This window comes from Protopterus annectens, chromosome 8.part0, assembly GCF_019279795.1.
Source record: "Protopterus annectens isolate FY-2018-M chromosome 8.part0, PAN1.0, whole genome shotgun sequence".
Classification (NCBI taxonomy): Eukaryota; Metazoa; Chordata; order Ceratodontiformes; family Protopteridae; genus Protopterus; species Protopterus annectens.
In genome coordinates this window covers 1,746,240,078-1,746,267,132 of record NC_056741.1, presented here as the reverse complement: position 1 = coordinate 1,746,267,132, position 27,055 = coordinate 1,746,240,078, and the positions used below count along the sequence as shown (strand labels likewise).

Sequence of the window (27,055 nt, the reverse complement as noted above, 5' to 3'; positions counted from 1 at the left end):
GTGGTGACAAGGTTTAGGTCCCTAGAGTGTGTAGTTCAGAGGGATTGGGATTTCTTTAAGTGGAGCATATCCAACAGCTCTGGGTTTGACATAGCTTTGTATGTTAGGCAGAGATCACCTCTAAGTAGGCGATATGCGAAGGAGTAAAGCTGGAGTTTTTTGAGACCGTCTGCGTAGGGCATCTGTTTGAGGCCGGTAATCCTCTTTGTGAGGTATTTCTGCGGCCTTTTCAGTTGTTGTAGATGTCTTGTGAGGTACATACCAAAAGGGGCGCTGTACTCTATAATGGGTCTAATGAGTGATGAGTAGAGGGGAACAATGACCTATTTTTTTCTGGATGAGAAACCTTTTGTGATGAGGTGTGCCACATAGAAGGATTTCCTGACTACTGTGGTGATGTGATTATCAAAGGAGAGACTACTGTCCACCTGTGTCCCAAGGTCTCTTATCACACTTTCAGTGTTAAGTATTCTACCGTCTATATTGTAGTTCATGGGTACAGAGTTTTTACCAAAGGGGATGACAATGCACTTTTTGGCATTGAGCTTGAGGCCATGGCTTTGACACCAGGCATCTGTCTCAGTGAGGCTCTTTTGTAGGATGTCCACATCGTTAGGAGTTTCTATTATGGCTCCTAGTTTGCAGTCATCTGCAGACTTCATTAGCCAAAGACCTTCTGTGTTAGCCTGTACTTCAGAGAAGTAGATACCAAACAGGAGAGGACCCAGGACTGAACCTTGTGGTACTTCACTTGTCACTGGTCTGAAGTCGGATTTGGAATCTGCTACTTTCACTGTGTGGGTTCTGTCAGTTGGCAACCCATCTTGTGACATAGGGATTTATACCTAGTTTAGTGAGTTTATCTATAATTCCAGAGTGGGGGAATCGTGTCAAAAGCCTTGGCAAGATCTAGATAGATTGTGTGAACCACCTTACCCTTGTCTACAGCTTTGGTGACTGCTTCAAAGAAGTCTATCAGGTTTAGGAGACATGACCTGCCTTTTACAAACCCAAACTGGGTGGGGTCCAGAGTTTGGAGATTACCAATGTCTTTGTTTATAAGTTCTATGATAATACGTTCCATGGCCTTGCAGACCAGGCTCGTCAGGCTAATGAAGCGGTAGTTCCCGGGGTCCGTGGTGGCTCCCCCTTGTGGATTAGGATAACTGTCGCTGTGTGCCATTCAGCAGGCACAAAGCTTGAGGTGAGGCTATGACTGAACATGGTACTTAGGTGGGGTGCCAGTTCGTTCTGTAGTTCATGTAGAATGCAGTCTGGGACGTTGTCTGGTCCCATGAATGCTGTGTTCTTGGCTTTGGAGAGTGTGGTTTTTACCTGTGCAGCCGTGATTACAGGAACTTTGCATTCTTCCGGTATAGAGATGGGCTCTTTAGGGGGTGAGAGGGGGGTAAAGTTAGCACCGAAACTATCTGCCAGGATGTTGGCAATATCACTTGGGTCTGTATATTTAGTGTCATTGTGCTGTAACTCAGAGCAGATCTGAGTGTTGCCATTGAGATTCTTGACATAGCTATAGAATGCTTTGTGGTTGTCTTTAGAATCAGTGGCAATTTTGTTTTCATAACTAGCTTTGGAGGATTTTATCAGGGATCGCAGCTTCTTACTGAGGCTGACCAGGGAGCTCCTAAACTCATGGGATTTTACGCTCTTTTGCAACAGTTTCTTCCTTCTGTTGTACAGTTTGTTTATGGCAGGGGACCACCAGATTGGCTTCCTTTTTTTGGAGGATAGTGTCTCGGTTCTGCTTGGGATAGCACGATCCATTCACTCATGTAAGTGCTTATAAAGTGCAATTGTGTAGGATTCAGTAGGTGTAATTGTGTTGTCCATCTGCACGGGTGTCATGAAGTTCACCACTTCTGTCTTAAGAAGCGTGAAGTTGGCTTTGGAGAAATTTTTTACCATGGTTTCCTTAATGGGGAGTGGGGGCAGTATGTGGATATCTAGGGTAATTAGCTTATGGTTGAATCGGACCAATGAGGTGTTGACTTCAAGTGTGGAACACCGGTCACTCATGTTGGTAATGACTAGATCTAGGATATTGTTGCCCCTGGTGGGGATGTGGATTAGTTGATCCAGGGCATTGGAGTTTATGAATTCCAGAAAGCTTTGAGTGAAGGAGTTGGTACATGAGTAGTTTTCCCAGTTAATGGTGGGGTAGTTGAACTCGCCCATTATTAGGGTGTTTGGTTGAACCCTAATATTTTCCAGTACATCAAGAAAAGAGTGGGAATCCTGGGGCATGGTGAGTGATCTGTAGCATGCTACAATTTGGATTGCAGTTTTGCCCAGAGTTAGTTGCACTTGGATAACCTCAGCTGCATTATGCTGAGCAACTAGCCTGGAGGTGTGGATATCCTTAATGAATATGGACACACCTCCACCTTTGGTGTTCTGGTCCAGGTTACATGGCCGAAAAGTGTGGTATGAGTTATAGCCTGGTAGTGCAGGGGTGCTCTCTGGAGCCTTGAACCAGGTCTCAGTCACTGCACAGATATCGATGTTCTCCATTTTAAGGAGTGCCTTGAGTGAGTGCATTTTGAGATTTAGACTTCTAGCATTGAGTAGCATCACCCTCAGTTTTTGCTTGCCTGTTCCTGTTATGGTGGTGAATTTCGGTGAGTTTTTTGTGCATTTTTGTATGTGCATCTCAAATGTAAGATTATAGGTTCATAGGTAAGGTAAGTACTAGGATAGCTGCTCTTGCAGGCCATTTTATCTAGCTAATTTCCCTTTTTGTGTTTGAAGTAACCTTTCCCACTTGGTTATAGATTGGCCTTACCTGTCCCCTGGCTGATAATTACATATTACCCCCAATGAGAATAACTGGGATCATACCATAGATAATTTGAGTGGATCCATGCCTAGAAGAATGCATTTAGGAGCTGCATCTGCCCATTTGTAGTGCATGGGGTAGTTCTGGGGTAAATTTTCAGTTTCCCATCCATATATTTAAGTTGCACTTGAAAATGGATAGAGATGAACTTTGTTTTATGTGGATGGGGAGTCTATTCCACAGCATCGGTACACTGTGTGAAATATAACTTTCCCTCCAAACTATTCTATTAATGTTGCAGAAGAGGTTTTGATGCCTAGGCAAAGTACTTCTGATGCCACTTGACTTACTAATGTGCAGTAAATCCATTAGTAATAGGTGAGAAGATGCATTGTATGCCTGACACAAGTCACATCTTAGGAGTCTGTAGGATACAGAGTATAGTGACAGGAGTTTCAGTTGGTCCATGTATGACTTGTTGTTTAGGCCTTTTAGTAAGATATCTTTGTGGGAGCTCCAGTTGTTGCTAGTGTCTGAACAGATACATGCCAAAGAGGGCATTATATGCAATGACTGGCCCAATGAAGACTGAGACTTGTTTATAATCTGTACATTAGAGAAGGACTTTCTTACAACAACAGACACATGTTGGTCAAAAGTTAGGTCACTGTCCACATAAGTTCCCAAATCCTGAGCAACTGGGTAGAGTCTTAACTGTGTATTGTCGGTGTGATGTTTCCCAGGGGTAGATGACTTCCCAAAAGATCTAGTAATGCATTTTTTGGTATGTAGTTTCAGACCATGATTTTGACACCAGTTATTTGACACAAACCTACCTGCAGGATGGCCAAGTCTTTTGAGGATTCAGTGACTGCACCTACCTTGCAGTCATATGGAAACTTAGTCATCATCACCCATTTTTATGAGGGTCTATATTATATTCTCGAAAGTCAACAATTTGAATCTGACATTGTCGACACAAGAATATTGAATGCTCAGAATCTCGAGTGTGTAATCGGAAATCTCCTTAAGGGGAGATTTCTGTTTACTGCAATGTAGTGCGGTCTTGGAGTTGGTATATTTAAGTATTGGGGAGTGTGGGGGGTGCAGGGGGGCTTTCCCCCTGCTTAAACCCATTAGAGTACTTTTTTCCTTTTTTTTTTTTGTCTTTTTATAAAGTCGACTTTTGAAGACATCGACCATATGGTGTCGACCATATGTTGTTCGATGTTTTCAACTGTCAATCTTATAATATAGACCCTTTTATGATTATAGGTTCATAGGTTCATAGGTTGGTACTAGGTTATCGGCCCTAGGGCCTATACAAGCCTAGCCATAACAGTTCCCTGGCTATTTCTTCCCAGAATATTTACTTCCCTGGTCCCATGTCTAGCAGGGCGACTGACGTGATCCCCGGGGTGAATTTCCTATCTCCCATCCAGTCGTCAAGGTTCCTTTTGAAGAGGGCCAAAGAAGCACTCTGCTTGATATGTATGGGCAGTCTTTTCCAGAGTATGGGGAGTCTCTGGAACAGGAATCTATCCCTCCAGCATGTTTTGTTCATTGTGATGACCAGGTTTAGATCCCTGGAGCATGTGGCTCTGAGGGATTGGGATTTCTTTAAGTGTAACATGTCCAACAGCTCTGGGTTTGTATGTTAAGCAGAGATCACGTCTGAGTAGACGATATGTGGCAGAGTATAGCTGGAGTTTTTTTAGATGGTCAGCATAGGGTATCTTCTTTAGGCCTGTGATTCTTTTAGTAAGGTATTTCTGCAGCCGTTCCACTGTTGCCGATGTCTTGTGAGGTACATACCAAATGGGGCGTTGTACTCTATAATGGGTCTAATGAGGGATGAGTACAGTGGGACAATGACCTCCTTTCTTTCTGGACGAAAAGCCCTTAGTGATGAGCTGTGGCACATAAAAGGATTTCCCGACTGTTGTGGTGATGTGGTTATTGAACGTGAGACCACTGTCCACCTGTGTCCCTAAGTCCCTTATCACACTTTCAGTGTTTAGTGTACTGCCACTTATGTGGTAATTCATGGGTACATGTTTTTTCCCAAAGGGGTAACTACATTTCTTGGAAGTGAGCTTGAGCCCATGGCTCTGGCACCAAGCATCTGTCTCTGTAAGGCCCTTTTGTAGAATATCCACATAATTTGAGGATTCGATAATGGTTCCCAATTTGCAGTCATCTGCGAACTTTGTTAGCCAGAGTCCCTTAGTGTTGGCCTGTACTTCAGAGAAGTAGTTGTCAAACAAGAGCAGTTCCAGGACCGAACCCTAAGGTACTCCATTTGTCACTTGTCTGGAGCTGGACTTAGAGTCGACTAATTTTACAGTGTGGGTTCTGTCAGTAAGCCAGTTGGCAACCCATCGAGTGACGTAGGGATTAATGCCCAGCTTAGTAAGTTTATCTATGATTCCAGAGTGGGGGATGGTGTTGAAGGCCTTGGCGAGGTCCAGATGTACCCTTGTCTATGGCTCTGGGGACTGATTCAAAGAAGTCAGTCAGGTTGAGGAGACAAGATCGGCCCTTCATGAAACCAAACTGCATGGGGTCCAGTGTCTGATGGTTGCCAATGTCCCCATTTATAAGTTTCATGATGATGCATTTCATGGCTTTGCAGATCAGGCTCTTCAGACTGATGGGTCGATAGTTTCCAGGATCCAAGGCATCCTCCCCCTTGGGATATCTGTAGCCAGCGCCACTCATTGGTTACAAAAGCCTGAAAGCCTGAGGCTATGATTAAACATGACACTCAGGTGAGGTGCCAGTTCATTTATAGTTCATGTAGTACACAGCACAGGATGTCAACTGGTCCCATGGATGTTGTATTCTTACCTTTGGAGAGTGAGTTTTTTACCTGTGTGGCCATGATTACCGGAATCTGGCAATCTTAAGGTATTGAGATGGGCCCTTTAGGGGGTGGGGGGGGGGTGAAGTTGGCACTGAATTGATCTGCAAGGATATTGTCAATATCCTTCGTATCAGTATATTTAATGCCATTCTGTTGTAGCTCAGAGCAGATCTGAGCATTGCCATTTAGATTCTTGACATAACTATAGAATGCCTTGTAGTTGTTCTTAGAATCTTTGGCAATTTTATTTTTGTAACTAGCTTTGGAGGATGTTATGAGGGATCTCAGCTTCTTACTGAGGCTGGTAATGGAGTTTTTTGTATCCTGGGATTTTCCTCTTTTCTGCAACAGTTTCTTCCTTCTGTTGTATAGTTTGTTTATAGCAAGGGACCACCAGATTGGCTTCCTTTTTTTGGAGGAGACCATCTTGGTTCTATTTGGAATGGCATGATTTATGCACAAGTGGATATGCTCGTACAGTGCCTTAGTGTAATATTCAGCAGTCGAACTTTCAGTTCCTGTCTGCATGGGTGTCATAAAGTTTGTCACTTCTGACTTGAGTAGCATGAAGTTGGCTTTGGAGAAGTTTTTTATGGAGGTTTCCCTACTGGGCGTTTGGGTGGGATGTGGATGTCAAGGGTGATTAGCTTATGGTCTGACCAGCCAGATCGACTAGTAAACACAGAAAAGGCAGCAGCGAGGCCACAGTATACAATGTTTTTATTACAAATAGAGTGAGCGCTTTTGTCGGTGTAAATCCACCAACTTCATCAGACAGGTGACAGGTGCAGACCATCTCTGGCAAAGCATCGTGGTTTGTTGATCTTGTCGTCCCAGGCAGACAGATACTGGATCCCTTTTGAATGACACCAGAAGCTTAGCCAATTGTTTAAGTCAATCATTTTGTCCTTATACTGTGGTATCATTCTGGGTGAAGGCAGGATGCTACTCAGGGCTAGGGTCATACCTGCCTGGACCACATGATCTGAGAGTCCTTCCATGTCTCTTTTCATGCAGTCCAGAGAGATATATCTCAAGTCATTCACTCCAACATGGACAATGACAGAGTCATATTTGTACTTGTTGTGGAGTGACTTGAGTGCATGCCTTATGTGGTGGATCCTGGCTCCCGATATGCAGATGACAGTAATTTTCTCCTTGTTCAGCCAGGTGAGTGGGACATCAGTGTGCCTGATTATGGAGTCACCTATGACTAAAGTTTTAAGTACGTTATCTTGTCTTAGGGGCTGTTGTTGGGTGGCACACTGGTGTTTTGAGCTCTGTGTCACTTTGGTTGTGATTGGTGTTTGTTTGCATTTCAGCTTCGGAGGTCCTTGTTGCTTGGACAGGATAATGTTAATTATTATCATCATCATCATCATCATCATCATCATTCAGTATTACTTACAATCAGCAAATGTACCCCTCATTATTTGCTATTAGCAGTGACTTCAGATGGTGTATTATTAAGTGAGAGGATTTTAGATGTTTTTCATGAAAGAGAACTCTGGGGGAAAACAGTGGTATTTGGGGGGGTGAGCATGAGTTGTAAGTTACAAAGTCATGTTTTAGTGTCTGTTACAGCTTCCTGAGTAATTTTTGGAGATGTGCCAAGTTATCTGATATACGTATGAGTGTGGAGTCTTCAGCTTATTGTATTAGGGAAGCCTGTTGTGTGGATCAGTTGAGTATGCTGGTGTGTTAAAGAGGAGGAGACCAATGATAGAGACTAGTGGTACACTGGTGGTAACTGAGAGGTATGGAGAGAGGGTGTGGTGCCATTTTACTGACTGATACCTATTGGACAAGTAGCTTTTGAACCATAGAAGGGTGCTCTGTGATAGACCTCAATTGGACATTTGAAGTAGAAATGTGCTGTGGCAAACTGTGTTGAAAGTTTTAGACAAGCATAGAAATAAGAGGAAGACTAGTTTGTCATTACCTCTGCCTTTATTAACAGCATCTTTAGGGTTAGAAGTGCAGGTTTCATAGTATAGGAGGTGTGGAAGTCATGTTTGTCAAGTATTTCAGATAGGGTGGGTTTAGCATGATGGTTAAAGCCTTCACCTCATAAACACAGAGTACATAGTTTGATTCTGACTTCTGGGCAATTAGCCTACTATTCTCCCATGAACTTAAGATCACTATAGGTCTAAGGTTAGTGATGTCTGTTGAATTTCCTACGTTGTGCAGATAGATAATGAATGTAAAAGTGGATGTAGTGATATATGGCTGTCAAGCAGGGTTGGGGTTAGATGTGGGAACTTTGGTTAGAACACTATACTATCTATGAAATAAGATATGAACTTTATTGCAGGTTTGAGTGATGATTTTTTTTGGGAGAGGGATTAGGGTTGAAGTTTTGACCAAGATGCAAGATTTCTTTAATAGATGACGAGAATCTTTTTTGGGTCTTATTGACGTTTTGTTATATTTTTTATTGATCTTCTGTTAAATAAAGCAACTGTTACCTTTGCTCTCTGTTTGCTGCAGGAATTCCACAGAAAGATCCTGAACATCTGCCTGTGACATTCTCTTCAGCTGCATCATTCATTAGTGTTGCTCTTTCATATAGGAATTCCCTTGTCTATCACTATACAACACTGACTGCTTCATAGTTGCCGATGTTTCTTGCTCCTTCTCTTGAGGTACAACTTCATCTGAACTTTTGTACTCGTTTCCTACTGAAGGCTGTAGAGCATCTTCATGTGGCAAGTGATCAGATGTTTTGAAAGAGTGTGTTCTGGATTGCTGAGCTGCTTTGTTATGTGTACTTTGTCTGGGAGGTCTTCGGGGTTTAGGCAGGTTATATTTAAGTGCCTCAGCATATGTGGGTCTATGTGGTTTCTTTGAATTGTATGTGATGGGTGCAGCATGTGTACTACTAACAACCTTATTGATATCAGGATTGTTTTCATGTGAGAGCTTTGCCTCCAGTGACATTGTGTAAATATATTTCTCACATACCATATTGGTTTGAGAAATGAGGCAAGCTCTGCATTGCTTCAGGATGCCCATATCCACCAAGCTAGTAACAGACGTAGTGGCTAAGTTCGTATATATAGCTAGATATATGTCTGTGTGTGTAAATATGTATGTGTGTGCATGTATATATATATATATATATATATATATATATATATATATATATATATCTTTATACATGTTTGTATGTGTATATGTGTATGTAGGGGTGTATATATGTGTATGTGACTGGCTGTGTACATGTATGTCTGTGTGTGGGGGTGTGATGTATGTGTGTGTGTGTCTATATATATATATATATATATATATATGGATCTGTGAAAATGATTTCGGGCAGCCCACTTCACCAAAAATGCATTTCACTGAAAACCCATTTGGTCAAATTCCATTTGGTCAAAAATGGAATATAGCCCCTGCCCCACTGCAGTGCAACCCTGGATTGAGAATATAAAGTTGAGGGCATAATGCATTTCAAAATGGTTTTGAAGCACTGGAGGGAGAGTATTGATCTGATGGATGAAGGTAATGAGTCCCAGGCCTGAAATGTGGACAGAAAGTTTTTTCCTCACTGAATCATAATGATGTAGTATGAACATAGTCGTATAGAATGATATTTAGTAGTAGACAAGCAGATGATCACTGGCTAATGTTGCAGGTGGGAAGAGGCTCTGTATATGAATCATAATGATGTAGTACGAACATAGTCGTATAGAATGATATTTAGTAGTAAACAAGCAGATGATCGCTGGTTAATGTTGTAGGTGGGAAGAAGCTCTGTATATGAATTATAATGATGTAGTACGAACATAGTCGTATAGAATGATATTTAGTAGTAGACAAGCAGATGATCACTGGCTAATGTTGCAGGTGGGAAGAAGCTCTGTATATGAATCGTAATGATGTAGTATGAACATAGTTGTATAGAATGATATTTAGTAGTAAACAAGCAGATGCTCACTGGCTAATGTTGCAGGTGGGAAGAAGCTCTGTATATGAATCATAATGATGTAGTACGAACATAGTCGTATAGAATGATATTTAGTAGTAGACAAGCAGATGATCGCTGGCTAATGTTGTAAGTGGGAAGAAGTTGTGTAGTGTATATGTTAGTTGATAGGTGAGTTCTAACCAACTTAAGCTTTCAGTGCTATACAGTAGTGGGTTCTGAATGGGGCATTTGCTTGAAATGTAGCCGTTTTATTGCAGCACTGCTCAAATTTTACTTTTTGTGTTGCCTGGAAGTTAATAAGAATGGGTGCTCCACAAACTAGTGGGGGCAGGTGCTAAGTAGTGGCAAGTGTAGCATTAGCTGTGTTGATTAGAAAATATTTGGCTCTGTAAAGCATTACAAGTTTTTAGGTTCATAGGTAGGTACTAGGCTATCGGCCCTGGGGCCTATACAAGCCCAGCCAAAAAGGTACCCTGGCTTTTGCCACCCAAGAAAATTATTTTCCTGTGATACTGTCAAGCAGAGCCACAGAGGTGATCCCCGGGGTGAATTTCCTATTTCCCATCCAATCATCAAGATTTTTCTTGAAGAGTGCTAATGAGGAGCTTAGTTTGATATAGATAGGTAGTTTATTCCAGAGTATGGGAAGTCTCTGGGACAGGAATCTATCCTTCCTGCATGTTCTATTTATTGTGGTGACAAGGTTTAGGTCCCTAGAGCGTGTAGTTCAGAGGGATTGGGATTTCTTTAAGTGGAGCATATCCAACAGCTCTGGGTCTGACATAGCTTTGTATGTTAGGCAGAGATCACCTCTGAGTAGGCGATATGCGAAGGAGTAAAGCTGGAGTTTTTTGAGACAATCTGCGTAGGGCATCTGTTTGAGGCCGGTAATCCTCTTTGTGAGATATTTCTGCAGCCTTTCCAGTTGTTGTAGATGTCTTGTGAGGTACATACCAAAAGGGGCGCTGTACTCTATAATGGGTCTAATGAGTGATGAGTAGAGGGGAACAACGACCTATTTTTTTCTGGATGAGAAACCTTTTGTGATGAGGTGTGCCACATAGAAGGATTTCCTGACTACTGTGGTGATGTGATTATCAAAGGAGAGACTACTGTCCACCTGTGTCCCAAGGTCTCTTATCACACTTTCGGTGTTAAGTATTCTACCGCCTATATTGTAGTTCATGGGTACAGAGTTTTTACCAAAGGGGATGACAATGCACTTTTTGGCATTGAGCTTGAGGCCATGGCTTTGACACCAGGCATCTGTCTCAGTGAGGCCCTTTTGTAGGATGTCCACATCGTTAGCAGTTTCTATTATGGCTCCTAGTTTGCAGTCATCTGCAGACTTCATTAGCCAAAGACCTTCTGTGTTAGCCTGTACTTCAGAGAAGTAGATACCAAACAGGAGAGGACCCAGGACTGAACCCTGTGGTACTCCACTTGTCACTGGTCTGAAGTTGGATTTGGAATCTGCTACTTTCACAGTGTGGGTTCTGTCAGTTGGCAACCCATCTTGTGACATAGGGATTTATACCTAGTTTAGTGAGTTTATCTATAATTCCAGAGTGGGGGAATCATGTCAAAAGCCTTGGCAAGATCTAGATAGATTGTGTGAACCACCTTACCCTTGTCTACAGCTTTGGTGACTGCTTCAAAGAAGTCTATTAGGTTTAGGAGACATGACCTGCCTTTTGCAAACCCAAACTGGGTGGGGTCCAGAGTTTGGAGATTACCAATGCCTTTGTTTATATGTTCCATGATAATACGTTCCATGGCCTTGCAGACCAGGCTCATCAGGCTAACGAAGCGGTAGTTCCCGGGGTCCGTGGTGGCTCCCCCCTTGTGGAGTGGGATAACTGTCACTGTGTGCCATTCAACAGGCACAAAGCTTGAGGTGAGGCTATGACTGAACATGGTACTTAGGTGGGGTGCCAGTTCATTCTGTAGTTCATGTAGAATGCAGTCTTGGACGTTGTCTGGTCCCATGAATGCTGTGTTCTTGGCTTTGGAGAGTGTGGTTTTTACCTGTGCAGCTGTGATTACAGGAACTTTGCATTCTTCCGGTATAGAGATGGGCTCTTTAGGGGGTGAGAGGGGGGTAAAGTTAGCACCGAAACTATCTGCCAGGATGTTGGCAATATCACTTGGGTCTGTATATGTAGTGCCATTGTGCTGTAACTCAGAACAGATCTGAGTGTTGCCATTGAGATTCTTGACATAGCTATAGAATGCTTTGTGGTTGTCTTTAGAATCAGTGGCAATTTTGTTTTCATAACTAGCTTTGGAGGATTTTATCAGGGATCGCAGCTTCTTACTGAGGCTGACCAGGGAGCTCCTAAACTCATGGCATTTTACTCTCTTTTGCAACAGTTTCTTCCTTCTGTTGTACAGTTTGTTTATGGCAGGGGACCACCAGATTGGCTTCCTTTTTTTGGAGGATAGTGTCTTGGTTCTGTTTGGGATAGCATGATCCATTCACTCATGTAAGTGCTTATAAAGTGCAATTGTGTAGGATTCAGTAGGCGTAATTGTGTTGTCCATCTGCATGGGTGTCATGAAGTTCACCACTTCTGTCTTAAGAAGCGTGAAGTTGGCTTTGGAGAAATTTTTTACCATGGTTTCCTTAATGGAGGGTGGGGGCAGTATGTGGATATCTAGGGTAATTAGCTTATGGTTGAATCGGACCAATGAGGTGTTGACTTCAAGTGTGGAGCACCGGTCACTCATGTTGGTAATGACTAGATCTAGGATATTGTTGCCCCTGGTGGGGATGTGGATTAGTTGATCCAGGGCATTGGAGTTTATGAATTCCAGAAAGCTTTGAGTGAAGGAGTTGGTACATGAGTAGTTTTCCCAGTTAATGGTGGGGTAGTTGAACTCGCCCATTATTAGGGTGTTTGGTTGAACCCTAATATTTTCCAGTACATCAAGAAAAGAGGAGTGGGAATCCTGGGGCATGGTGAGTGATCTGTAGCATGCTACAATTTGGATTGCAGTTTTGCCCAGAGTTAGTTGCACTTGGATAACCTCAGCTGCATTATGCTGAGCAACTAGCCTGGAGGTGTGGATATCCTTAATGAATATGGACACACCTCCACCTTTGGTGTTCTGGTCCAGGTTACATGGCCAAAAAGTGTGGTATGAGTTATAGCCTGGTAGTGCAGGGGTGCTCTCTGGAGCCTTGAACCAGGTCTCAGTCACTGCACAGATATCGATGTTCTCCATTTTAAGGAGTGCCTTGAGTGAGTGCATTTTGAGATTTAGACTTCTAGCATTGAGTAGCATCACCCTCAGTTTTTGCTTGCCTGTTCCTGTTACGGTGGTGAATTTCGGTGAGTTTTTTGTGCATTTTTGTATGTGCATCTCAAATGTAAGATTATAGGTTCATAGGTAAGGTAAGTACTAGGATAGCTGCTCTTGCAGGCCATTTTATCTAGCTAATTTCCCTTTTTGTGTTTGAAGTAACCTTTCCCACTTGGTTATAGATTGGCCTTACCTGTCCCCTGGCTGATAATTACATATTACCCCCAATGAGAATAACTGGGATCATACCATAAATAATTTGAGTGGACCCTTGCCTAGGAGAACGCATTTAGGAGCTGAATCTGCCCATTTGTAGTGCATGGGGTAGTTCTGGGGTAAATTTTCAGTTTCCCATCCATATATTTAAGTTGCACTTGAAAATGGATAGAGATGAACTTTGTTTTATGTGGATGGGGAGTCTATTCCACAGCATTGGTACACTGTGTGAAATATAACTTTCCCTCGAAACTATTCTATTAATGTTGCAGAAGAGGTTTTGATGCCTAGGCAAAGTACTTCTGATGCCACTTGACTTACTGATGTGCAGTAAATCCATTAGTAATAGGTGAGAAGATGCCTTGTATGCCTGACACAAGTCACATCTTAGGAGTCTGTAGGATACAGAGTATAGTGACAGGAGTTTCAGTTGGTCCATGTACGACCTGTTGTTTAGGCCTTTTAGTAAGGTATCTTTGTGGGAGCTCCAGTTGTTGCTAGTGTCTGAACAGATACATGCCAAAGAGGGCATTATATGCAATGACTGGCCCAATGAAGACTGAGACTTGTTTATAATCTGTACATTAGAGAAGGACTTTCTTACAACAACAGACACGTTTGTCAAACGTTAGGTCACTGTCCACATAAGTTCCCAAATCCTGAGCAACTGGGTAGAGTCTTAGCTGTGTATTGTCGGTGTGGTGTTTCCCAGGGGTAGATGACTTCCCAAAAGATCCAGTAATGCATTTTTTGGTATGTAGTTTCAGAACATGATTTTGACACCAGTTATTTGACACAAACCTACCTGCAGGATGGCCAAGTCTTTTGAGGATTCAGTGACTGCACCTACCTTGCAGTCATATGGAAACTTAGTCATCATCACCCATTTTTATGAGGGTCTATATTATATTCTCGAAAGTCAACAATGTTGAATCTGACATTGTCGACACAAGAATATTGAATGCTCAGAATCTCGAGTGTGTAATCGGAAATCTCCGTAAGGGGAGATTTCTGTTTACTGCAATGTAGTGCGGTCTTGGAGTTGGTATATTTAAGTATTGGGGAGTGTGGGGGGTGCAGGGGGGCTTTCCCCTGCTTAAACCCGTTAGAGTACTTTTTTCTTTTTCTTTTGTCTTTTTATAAAGTCGACGTTTGAAGACATTGACCATATGGTGTCGACCATATGTTGTTCGATGTTTTCAACTGTCAATCTTATAATATAGACCCTTTTATGATTATAGGTTCATAGGTTGGTACTAGGTTATCGGCCCTAGGGCCTATACAAGCCTAGCCATAACAGTTCCCTGGCTATTTCTTCCCAGAATATTTACTTCCCTGGTCCCATGTCTAGCAGGGCGACTGACGTGATCCCCGGGGTGAATTTCCTATCTCCCATCCAATCATCAAGGTTCCTTTTGAAGAGGGCCAAAGAAGCACTCTGCTTGATATGCATGGGCAGTCTTTTCCAGAGTATGGGGAGTCTCTGGAACAGGAATCTATCCCTCCAGCATGTTTTGTTCATTGTGATGACCAGGTTTAGATCCCTGGAGCATGTGGCTCTGAGGGATTGGGATTTCTTTAAGTGTAACATGTCCAACAGCTCTGGGTTTGTATGTTAAGCAGAGATCACGTCTGAGTAGACGATATGTGACAGAGTATAGCTGGAGTTTTTTTAGATGGTCAGCATAGGGTATCTGCTTTAGGCCTGTGATTCTTTTAGTAAGGTATTTCTGCAGCCGTTCCACTGTTGCCGATGTCTTGTGAGGTACTTACCAAATGAGGCGTTGTACTCTATAATGGGTCTAATGAGGGATGAGTACAGTGGGACAATGACCTTTTTTTCTGGACGAAAAGCCCTTAGTGATGAGCTGTGGCACATAGAAGGATTTCCTGACTGTTGTGGTGATGTGGTTATTGAACGTGAGACCACTGTCCACCTGTGTCCCTAAGTCCCTTATCATACTTTCAGTGTTTAGTGTACTGCCACTTATGTGGTAATTCATGGGTACATGTTTTTTCCCAAAGGGGTATCTATACATTTCTTGGCAGTGAGCTTGAGCCCATGGCTCTGGCACCGAGCATCTGTCTCTGTAAGGCCCTTTTGTAGAATATCCACATAATTTGAGGATTCAATAATGGCTCCCAGTTTGCAGTCATCTGTGAACTTTGTTAGCCAGAGTCCCTTAGTGTTGGCCTGTACTTCAGAGAAGTAGATGTCAAACAAGAGCAGTCCCAGGACCGAACCCTAAGGTACTCCATTTGTCACTTGTCTGGAGCTGGACTTGGAGTCGACTACTTTTACAGTGTGGGTTCTGTCAGTAAGCCAGTTGGCAACCCATCGAGTGACGTAGGGATTAATGCCCAGCTTAGTAAGTTTATCTATGATTCCAGAGTGGGGGATGGTGTTGAAGGCCTTGGCGAGGTCCAGATGTACCCTTGTCTATGGCTCTGGGGACCGATTCGAAGAAGTCAATCAGGTTGAGGAGACAAGATCGGCCCTTCATGAAACCAAACTGCATGGGGTCCAGTGTCTGATGGTTGCCAATGTCCCCATTTATAAGTTTCATGATGATGCATTTCATGGCTTTGCAGATCAGGCTCTTCAGACTGATGGGTCGATAGTTCCCAGGATCCAAGGTGGATCCCCCCTTGTGAAGTGGGATATCTGTAGCTGTGCGCCACTCATTGGTTACAAAGCCTGAGCTGAGGCTATGATTAAACATGACACTCAGGTGAGGTGCCAGTTCATTTATAGTTCATGTAGTGCACAGCACATGATGTCAACTGGTCCCATGGATGTTGTGTTCTTACCTTTGGAGAGTGAGTTTTTTACCTGTGTGGCCATGATTACCGGAATCTGGCAATCTTAAGGTATTGAGATGGGCCCTTTAGGGGGTGGGGGGGGGGTGAAGTTGGCACTGAATTGATCTGCCAGGATATTGGCAATATCCTTCGGATCAGTATATTTAATGCCATTCTGTTGTAGCTCAGAGCAGATCTGAGCATTGCCATTTAGATTCTTGACATAACTATAGAATGCCTTGTGGTTGTTCTTAGAATCTTTGGCAATTTTATTTTTGTAACTAGCTTTGGAGGATTTTATGAGGGATCTCAGCTTCTTACTGAGGCTGGTAATGGAGTTTTTTGTATCCTGGGATTTTCCTCTTTTCTGCAACAGTTTCTTCCTTCTGTTGTATAGTTTGTTTATGGCAAGGGACCACCAGATTGGCTTTCTTTTTTTGGAGGAGAGCATCTTGGTTCTATTTGGAATGGATATGCTCGTACAGTGCCTTAGTGTAATATTCAGCAGTCAAACTTTCAGTTCCTATCTGCATGGGTGTCATAAAGTTTGTCACTTCTGACTTGAGTAGCATGAAGTTGGCTTTGGAGAAGTTTTTTATGGAGGTTTCCCTACTGGGGGTTTGGGTGGGATGTGAATGTCAAGGGTGATTAGCTTATGGTCTGACCTGACCAATGAAGGGGTAACCACTTCTGTGCAGCATCAATCTCCCATGTTGGTAATGACTAGGTCAGATATTTGAACCCCTGGTGGGACTATGGATTAGTTTATCCAGGGTGTTGGAATTTATGAATTCCAAGAACTGTTGGGCAAAGGTATTGGTACCTGAGTAGTTTTCCCAATTAATGGCAGGATAGTTGAAATCACCCAGCATTAGGGTGTTTGGTTGTATCATAATATTTTCCAGTATGTTTAGAAAGGTGTAGTGAGAATCCTGGGGCATGGTAGGGGATCTGTAGAAAGCTACAATTTGGATTGCAGTCTTACCTAGTGTTAGTTGCACTTGTAGTATTTCAGATGCATTGTGCTGGGCAACTAACTTGGAGGTGTGAATATTCTTAGTGAATATGGACACTCCACCACCTTTAATGTTTCAGTCCTGGTTTGGTGGCCGAAAAGTGTGGTAAGAGTTGTAGCCTGGTATTGCAAGGGTGGTCTCTGGAGCCTTGAACCAGGTCTCAGTTACTGCACAAATATCAATGTTCTCCATTATTAGGAGTGCCTTGAGAGAATGCATTTTGAGGTTTAGACTTCTTGCATTGAGTAGCATTACCTTCAGATTTTGCATGCTTTTATCTGTTACGGTAGTGGTTTTGTCATCTGAGCCTTGCCCAATAAAGGCACTATAGGGGTGGCAAGAGCCTTAGCCAGTAACCTGAATCCCAGGGGTGGCAGGTGCAGACCATCTCTGGCAAAGCCAAATCGACTAGTAAACACAGAAAAGGCAGCAGCGAGGCCACAGTATACAATGTTTTTATTACAAATAGAGTGAGCGCTTTTGTCGGTGTAAATCCACCAACTTCATCAGACAGGTGACAGGTGCAGACCATCTCTAGCAAAGCATCGTGGTTTGTCGATCATGTCGTCCCAGGCAGACAGATACTGGATCCCTTTTGAATGACACCGGAAGCTTAGCCAATTGTTTAAGTCAATCATTTTGTCCTTATACTGTGGTATCATTCTGGGTGAAGGCAGGATGCTACTCAGGGCTAGGGTCATACCTGCCTGGGCCACATGATCTGAGAGCCCTTCCATGTCTGTTTTCATGCAGTCCAGAGAGATACATCTCAAGTCATTCACTCCAACATGGACAATGACAGAGTCATATTTGTACTTGTTGTGGAGTGACTTGAGTGCATGCCTTATGTGGTGGATCCTGGCTCCCGATATGCAGATGACAGTAATTTTCTCCTTGTTCAGCCAGGTGAGTGGGACATCAGTGTGCCTGACTATGGAGTCACCTATGACTAAAGTAAGTTTTAAGTACGTTGTCTTGTCTTAGGGGCTGTTGTTGGGTGGCACACTGGTGTTTTGAGCTCTGTGTCACTTTGGTTGTGATTGGTGTTTGTTTGCATTTCAGCTTCGGAGATCCTTGTTGCTTGGACAGGATAATGTTAATTATTATCATCATCATCATCATCATCATCATCATCATTCGGTATTACTTACAATCAGCCAATGTACCCCTCATTATTTGCTATTAGCAGTGACTTCAGATGATGTATTATTAAGTGAGAGGATTTTAGATGTTTTTCATGAAAGAGAACTCTGGGGGAAAACAGTGGTATTTGGGGGGGTAAGCATGAGTTGTAAGTTACAAAGTCATGTTTTAGTGTCTGTTACAGCTTCCTGAGTAATTTTTGGAGATGTGCCAAGTTATCTGATATATGTATGAGTGTGGAGTCTTCAGCTTATTGTATTAGGGAAGCCTGTTGTGTGGATCAGTTGAGGATGCTGGTGTGTTAAAGAGGAGGAGACCAATGATAGAGACTAGTGGTACACTGGTGGTAACTGAGAGGTATGGAGAGAGGGTGGAGTGCCATTTTACTGACTGATACCTATTGGACAAGTAGCTTTTGAACCATAGAAGGGTGCTCTGTGATAGACCTCAATTAGACATTTGAAGTAGAAATGTGCTGTGGCAAACTGTGTTGAAGGTTTTAGACAAGCATATAGATAATAGGAAGACTAGTTTGTCATTACCTCTGCCTTTATTAACAGCATCTTTAGGGTTGGAAGTGCAGGTTTCATAGTATAGGAGGTGTGGAAGTCATGTTTGTCAAGCATTTCAGATAGGGTGGGTTTAGCATGATGGTTAAAGCCTTCACCTCATAAACACAGAGTACATAGTTTGATTCTGACTTCTGGGCAATTAGCCTACTATTCTCCCATGAACTTAACATCACTATAGGTCTAAGGTTAGTGATGTCTGTTGAATTTCCTACATTGTGCAGATAGATAATGAATGTGAAAGTGGATGTAGTGATATATGGCTGTCAAGCAGGGTTGGGATTAGATGTGGGAATCCTTGGTTAGGAACACTATACTATCTATGAAATAAGATATGAACTTTATTGCAGGTTTGAGTGATGAGTTTTTTTGGGAGAGGGATTAGGGTTGAATTTTTGACCAAGATGCAAGATTTCTTTAATAGATGACGAGAATCTTTTTTGGGTCTTATTGACGTTTTGTTATATTTTTTTATTGATCTTCTGTTAAATAAAGCAACTGTTACCTTTGCTCTCTGTTTGCTGCAGGAATTCCACAGAAAGATCCTGAACATCTGCCTGTGACATTGTCTTCAGCTGCATCATTCATTAGTGTTGCTCTTTCATATAGGAATTCCCTTGTCTATCACTACACAACACTGACTGCTTCATAGCTGCCGATGTTTCTTGCTCCTTCTCTTGAGGTACAACTTCATCTGAACTTTTGTACTCATTTCCTAATGAAGGCTGTAGAGCATCTTCATGTGGCAAGTGATCAGATGTTTTGAAAGAGTGTGTTCAGGATTGCTGAGCTGCTTTGTTATGTGTACTTTGTCTGGGAGGTCTTCGGGGTTTAGGCAGGTTATATTTAAGTGCCTCAGCATATGTGGGTCTATGTGATTTCTTTGAATTGTATGTGATGGGTGCAGCATGTGTACTACTGGCAACCTTATTGCTATCAGGATTGTTTTCATGTGAGAGCTTTGCCTCCAGTGACATTGTGTAAATATATTTCTCACATACCATATTGGTTTGAGAAATGAGGCAAGCTCTGCATTGCTTCAGGATGCCCATATCCAACAAGCTAGTAACAGACGTAGTGGCTAAGTTCGTATATATAGCTAGATATATGTCTGTGTGTGTAAATATGTATGTGTGTGCATGTATATATATATATATATATATATATATCTTTATACATGTTTGTATGTGTATATGTGTGTGTACGGGTGTATATATGTGTATGTGACTGGCTGTGTACATGTATGTCTGTGTGTGGGGGTGTGATGTATGTGTGTGTGTGTCATATATATATATATATATATATATATATATATATATATATATATATATATATATATACATATATATATATATATATATATATATATATATATATATATATATATATATATATATATATATATATATATATATATATATATATATATATATGGATCTGTGAAAATGATTTCGGGCAGCCCACTTCACCAAAAATGCATTTCACTGAAAACCCATTTGGTCGGATTCCATTTGGTCAAAAATGGAATATAGCCCCTGCCCCACTGCAGTGCAACCCTGGATTGAGAATATAAAGTTGGGGGGGGCATAATTGCAGTGTATTCGCTATTATATACTTGTATAGCTATTAAAAATACATTGAAACATATAACGTCAGTAAAAACTAGTTGCAAAATGTCAGGAGCTACACCCCCACATCCCCCTAACTTTATATTCTCACTCCAGGGTCACACTACAGTGGGGCAGGGGCTATATTCCATTTTCGACCAAATGGAATTCAACCAAATGGGCTTTCAATCAAATGAGCTTTCAGTGAAGTGGGCTGCCTGAAATCATTTTCAACCAAATTTAGTTCGACCAAAAGCAGTAGAATCACATATATATATATATATATATATATATATATATATATATATATATATATATATATATATATATATATATATATATATATACATATATATATATATATATATATATATATATATATATATATATATATATATATATATATATATATATATATATATATATATATATATATATATATATATATATATATATATATATATATATATATAGATATATATATATATATATATATATATATATATATATATATATATATATATAGATATATGTGTGTGTGTGTGTGTGTGTGTGTGTGTGTGTGTGTGTGTGTGTGTAAAAGATGAGTAGTCATAGAGGGAGGCCTATAGTTTGCAAGGACAAGGAAGTGGCATTGGATTTTATTGTGGAGAAGCTCAAGTGAATTGTCTTGTTTAACAAGTCTAGTGTTATATTTATTTTTTATGTAACTCGAGACACCTCGTCTGTATAGTAGCTCCTTCAATGTTGATGAATATTGTACCCTGTTAGAATGACACCAGAGACTAAGCCAACTATTAAAATCGGTCAACTTCTGTTCGTATTGTGGCATCATCCTTGGAGAAGATGAAATGTTGCTCATACCAGCATGAGACACACATTCCAGGAGCTCCATGATGTCTCTCTTCATATGGCCAGGGATGTACATCTGAGGTCATTTACACCCACATGGGCTGTGACTGAGTCATACTGGTACTTGTGGTCCCGTGACCTAAGTGTGTGTGCATGATGTGGTGTATCCTGGCTCCTGTGAAGCAACTGACCATGGCTTTTTCCTTACTCAGCCTGTTTAAAGGGACATCAGTGTTTCACAATCGCGTCTCCAATGGCTAGAATGTTGGATTCGGTGGTAGCTTGCCTTATGGAAATAGAGGCTCCATGAGACGTGGCTGTATGTGTTGATGTGAGTGTTTTAAAAAAGAGTATGTTCAGGATTGCTGATGGGGTTTGTTATGTTTACTTCAGCTAGGAGGTCTTTGGGGTTTAGGTAGGTTGCATTTGAGTGCCTCAGAATATGAGAGTCTAAGTGTTTGCTTTGAATTTTGTGATGGGTGCATTGTGTGCACTGCTGACAGCTGTATTGACATTTGAAGTGCTTTTATGTGAGGGCTTTGCCTCCAGTGACATTGTGTAAATATATCTTTCATATACCATATTGGTTTGAGAATTTACTGGTTGCCAGAAAACATGAGACAATTTCTACATTGCCTCAGGATTCCCTTATCCATCAAGCTGGTAATGGAGATAGTGGTAAAGGCATGGCTACAGAACCCTTTTTTTATTGATTAGACAATTGCAGACATATTCGTTTTGCTGAGTGTACTCACTTTTAATTGTAAGCATTTTTTTTCAAAAGACTGTAGCAAACATTTTTTGTTGTTATGTAAGAAACTGGAGCCTGAAAATGGGAAAAAAGTGGCCTACTACTCTAATGTGGTAAATAGCTACATAGATGTTAGCACAATTTGCATGCTTTCAACTTTTACCTTGAAGTTATAGACAAAGAAAAAATAATTAGGGGAAAAAAAAAATAATATATATATATATATATATATATATATATATTTATTTATTTATTTATTGACATTTGTTAACCGGGTTGGTTCAGCTGGACTTGTGGCCCATTTTCAGTGGAGACCCCAGGAGAAAAGCTCCATTCAAGCAGTTTACAGAAATGAGAAATCTGAGTCTAAAGAATTACAAAATATATGGTAAACAGATAGTAAAGACACAAGTAAATTGCATGCACAAAGGAATATACACATCATGTTTTACAGAGAAATGCTATATTACAAATTTACATAAGAATTTTGACCATCCATACATTCATTAAGTTTAGAAAGTATCCATATAATAGTGTACTTAGATGAAAAGGGAGGGATTGTTTAGGTGTTTATGTGGGGTATGGGGAGTTTAGGTTGGGTCTTGACAAGGGCAAGTTTTGGAGTTAAGTAGATGAAATTTGAGTTCATTTTTAAAGTGTGAAGGGTGGGTGATGGAACGTACATCTAGGGGAAGTTTGTTCCCAGCTTGGGCCACAGAGTGTTTATATAGAAGTTTGCCTACTGTTTTGTTGGGTTGGTAGATGTCTAGCAGTTTCTGATTAGAGGTACAGATAGTCCGAGTTGGAGTATAGATAGAGACAAAGGAAGAGAGAGCAGGACAGGATAAAGGTTTGCAAAGAATGCAGTGTAACATTTGAAATTGTGATAGCAGTAGTTGTTTTGGAAGTTCAAGCCACTGGAGGGAGTTTAGGGCGAGGCAGTGATGTGCATTATATGGAAAGTTTGTGATAAATCTAGCTATCTTATGGTAAGTTTGTTGAAGTTTATTCAAGGTTGTGGTCTGAATGTTGGTAAGAACTGTGGCAGCGTATAGAATGTAGGGGAGGAGGAGTGCCTTTGCAAGGGAGAGTCTGGCATTAGGGGTTAGATATTTATGTTGTGATACAATAAACCTAGTTTTTGGTGTGTCTTTTTTTATACATTGGAGTATGAGCTGGTTGAATTTGAGTTCATCATCAATGATAACTTCAAGGAGTTTTCTGTGGGTTTCAGGTTGGATTATTGTATTCCAAGCTGTTTTTATTCTTCCAACATACAAAGGCAAAGATCTTTGTCTTTGTATGTTGGAAGAATAAAAACAGCTTGGACTGAAGAGTCTGGCTGACTGAAAGTGTTTCCTACTGCTTCGCAGTATATGTTTTTGACTTTTTTTAGTTATATTTTACACTGTGGTTACTTTTGTTTTGGATTTGGATTATTGTATTGTTAGATGAAGTAATAGCAAATGTGGATTTGTGGCGAGTGAGGGAACGAAGGATAAAGAGTAAGAGTTTGGTCTTCTTAGGGTTAAGGATAAGTAGATTATCAGACAGCCACTGTTCAGTGGATAGAAAGGCATGTTGGGTTAGGGTATGGAGTTCAGAGATATTGTTAGAGATGGAGATGAGAGTTGAGTCATCTGTGTATTGGATGAGGGAGGATTGTTTACAAGATGTATAGAGGTCTCTGGTAAAGACATTAAGCATCAGGGGCCCAAGATGGAACCTTGTGGTACTCTGGTTGGGACAGGTATAAATGGAGAAAAGGATGAGAGCAATTTAACAGATTGCTATCAAACCGCGGTGGTGGTGCTGTGGTAGCGTTGTCGCCTCACAGTAAGATGCTGTCTGGTTCGATTCTCAGCTAGAGTGTCTTCTACATAGAGACATGCGTGAATGGGCGTACCTTCGTTGAAGGTTGTGCATCAGGGCTGGTAACTCGGCACATAAAAATCAACTACCAATCATTAGCTGACCAGAGTTCCGCTGTGGCAACCCCTAACCGAAAGTCACAACAACAAGCTGTCTGCCAGATAGGTAACTGGAGAACCAGGCAAGGGAGGTGGAGGATAGGTTGAGATTATCAAGTTTAGATAGCAGTAGGGGGTAGGAGACTGTATCAAAGGCCTTGGAAAGGTCTAGGAAGAGACAAGAAATTAGTTTATTGTTATCTTGAGCCTCAGCAATCGTAAGTGTGAAAGATAGGAGGGCAGTAGTTGTGCTGTAGTTAGGATGGAAACCGTGCTGAGTGGGAGTGAGAAGGTTATGCTGGAGGAGGTAGTTAAGAAACTGTGAGTGAATGCATTTTTCAAGAATCTTAGAGAGGGGGGATAGGATGCCGATGGGTCGGCAGTTAGGTGGGTCTGTTGAGTTTCCTCCTTTATGTAGGGGAATAGTGAAAAAAAGATTTCCATAAGGTGGGGATGGTGGATTCCTGAATTGATCTATTGATTAGAATAGATACTGGATATGCAATGAATTCAGCAGCAAGTTTGAGGAAGGTAGGAGGTAGATTATTAGTGGAGGGTGAGCAAGGTTTGAGCTTTAAAAGAAGAGATCTGATGTAGGAAGTAGGAACAGGGTGAATGGAGAATAGATGTTTGTCTGGAGGGTTGGTAGGGGTAGGAAAAGAAGTTGTGCTACAACTGGAAGGTATGAATGTCTGGATGGTGTCAATAAAGTGTTTGTTGAGGAGAGTAACAGTTTCCTGAGGTGATGTGTTTGGGTAAGGTGTGGGATTAGAGGCGCAGTTTGGAGAAAGAATTCTGTTAAGAGTTGACCAAAACCTCCGATGGTTCCATATTAGGTACTCTTACTGGTGCTATTAACTCAAAATAATTTCTAAATTTAGAAGGTATGGAATAAAAGATTGAGAAGAAATTAGATGTGATCCTCCAAATTCAAGAGAGCTTAGAGGTGCTTGTGTGCATGTCTATTGGACATTTATGGTTTAGGCCCGAAAACTGATTATTTTTTTGCTTCATTACATTAACTAAATACTTATATGCATACATACATACATACATACATACATACATACACATGTAAGTAAATGAAATATTTAGTAGCGAGGCTTCAATAAAGAGATGGAGAAGGGTTACACATGGTATTCTGTATCTTTACAGAAACACAGCTGTGTACCCCTCCCCCAACTGGCTGTGCTTTTTGTGTTGTAACTAGTGCTGATGGTAGATAAAGGCGAAAATGATGTGCTAATAGGTTGTGCTTGTGTTGTACAGGGACCAGTTTGCGCACATTTAAAGATCATCACTTGTAATTGTTCTTAAATCAACTGCCAATCATTAGCGGACCGGAGTTCTGCTGTGGCGCCCCCTAACTGGGAAAAGCCAAAAGACGCAACAACAACTTGTAATTGTTCTTTTCTCACAGTTAATGAGATTGCTTGCTAAAGCTCAGCCCTATGCTTAGACATACTTGGGCATGAATATGTGATTAAATGCTTTAGACCTACACTGGCTGAAAATGTATTATGAACTACAGCTGAACAAAGTAATACATTTTTATTATTTATTTATTTTTATTTTATATTAATAGGGCAGTACATAACATAGACAGACTCCTATTAGTAGTTTAAGTACTACATTATTATTATTATTGTATGTTACTCAGGCAGTACATAACATACACAGACTCCTATTAGTAGTTTAAGTACTACATTATTATTATTATTATTATTATTGTATGTTAATCAGGCAGTACATAACATACACAGTCTCCTATTAGTAGTTTTCCTTGCTTGGAGATTTAACAAGGTCAGAAAAATGAAACTTTGATTAAGGTGCATCTTTTCTAAAGAGAAGCTCATTGCTAATTGGTTTCCTACCTTTTCCTACATTCCACTAGGTTTTGGTTATTATTTGTATTCCTGGTTGGCATCATGTTTTATTTTACAACTTTCTGAGGAAAACAATTTTATGCAGTTTCAACCCACTGTAGAAAACCCTGATAGGATTATAAGAACATACTTAGCTAATGGCCAAAGAGCCTTTTTAACCCACCATTCATGCCTCCATTTTCATAATTATCATTGCCCTAGGCCTAGAATGAATTTGATATATAGGATCATTGGAGGTTACTAGGCTATTGACCCAAAGGTAATTTCAAGCCTAGCCATTTCATCCCAATGTAATACCAGATATACTCTAGTTAATACCCAGGGATTGTATTTAGTAATGCCCATGTCCAAGAGGGTTGTGGGTACTACCCCAGTAAGAATTTATGGTGCCCTGTCCACTCATCTAGGTTACTTTTGAACAGTGTCATAAAGGTGCTCTGGTTCACATGAATTGGCATCCTATTCTAAAGAAGCAGTAGTTGCTGGGATATGAATCTGTCCCTCCAGCACACCCTATTCATGTCACAGGCCATATTTATGTCCCCGAAAGAGGTAGCTCTATTTTGATTTGATTTGTTTGATTTACAGATGTGCAGCAAGTACATTAGGTTTAGGCTGGAGGTTGCTCTGTGTGCCAAGTATAAGTTTCCCTTAAGAAAGATATACAATACACAGTATAGCGACAGGTTCTTTTAGTCGGTCTATACAAGGCAGGTGCTGGAGTCCCTTGATCTTCTTTATTAGAAACCTCTGAGGTCTCTCCAATTGCTGCAGGTATTTTGTATGGTGCATGCTAAAAGGAGTGTTATACTCAATTATGGGCCTGAATAGTGATGACTATAGGGGGGGTTATAAACTTCTTTGCTGTAGAGGCATTTCCTTTACTAATCAAGTGTGCTATGTAGAGCTGATTTGGTCTAGTGGTCTAATGCACTATGCAGTAGTTCAGAGGGTCCTATGTTTGAGAGTTGGCAGGGGTGGTTATTTTGTTGGGAGGGTGACCTAATGGTTAAGGTGTTTGCCTTACAAACACAAGGTGCAGGGTTTGAGTCTCACAAGGGATAATTGGCTAGGCTTAAAATGGCTTGCAAGGGCAGTTAGCTTAGTATTAATCTATGAACCTATGAACCTATGTAGAAAGTCTTCCTTTCTACAGTAGATACATGTTGGTCAAAGTTAAGGTTGCAATGTACTTGTGATCCCTGAACCCTTACCACTGCATTGGTACATAGTGTATTGTTGTTAGTTTGATAGTGTGTGTGATGATGTGAGACAGTGGCATCTGTGCCAGGGAGATACAGGCAAAGTATGTATAACATATGCTAGCATAATTAGCTGGA

General features: G+C 41.1%; 1 protein-coding gene across 1 annotated transcript in view; it reads right to left on the bottom strand.

The window, feature by feature from the left end:
- The window catches only part of LOC122808554 (estradiol 17-beta-dehydrogenase 2-like), a 1,381,410-nt gene that overhangs the window by 509,546 nt on the left and 844,809 nt on the right, over positions 1–27,055 (bottom strand). The window lies entirely within an intron of this gene.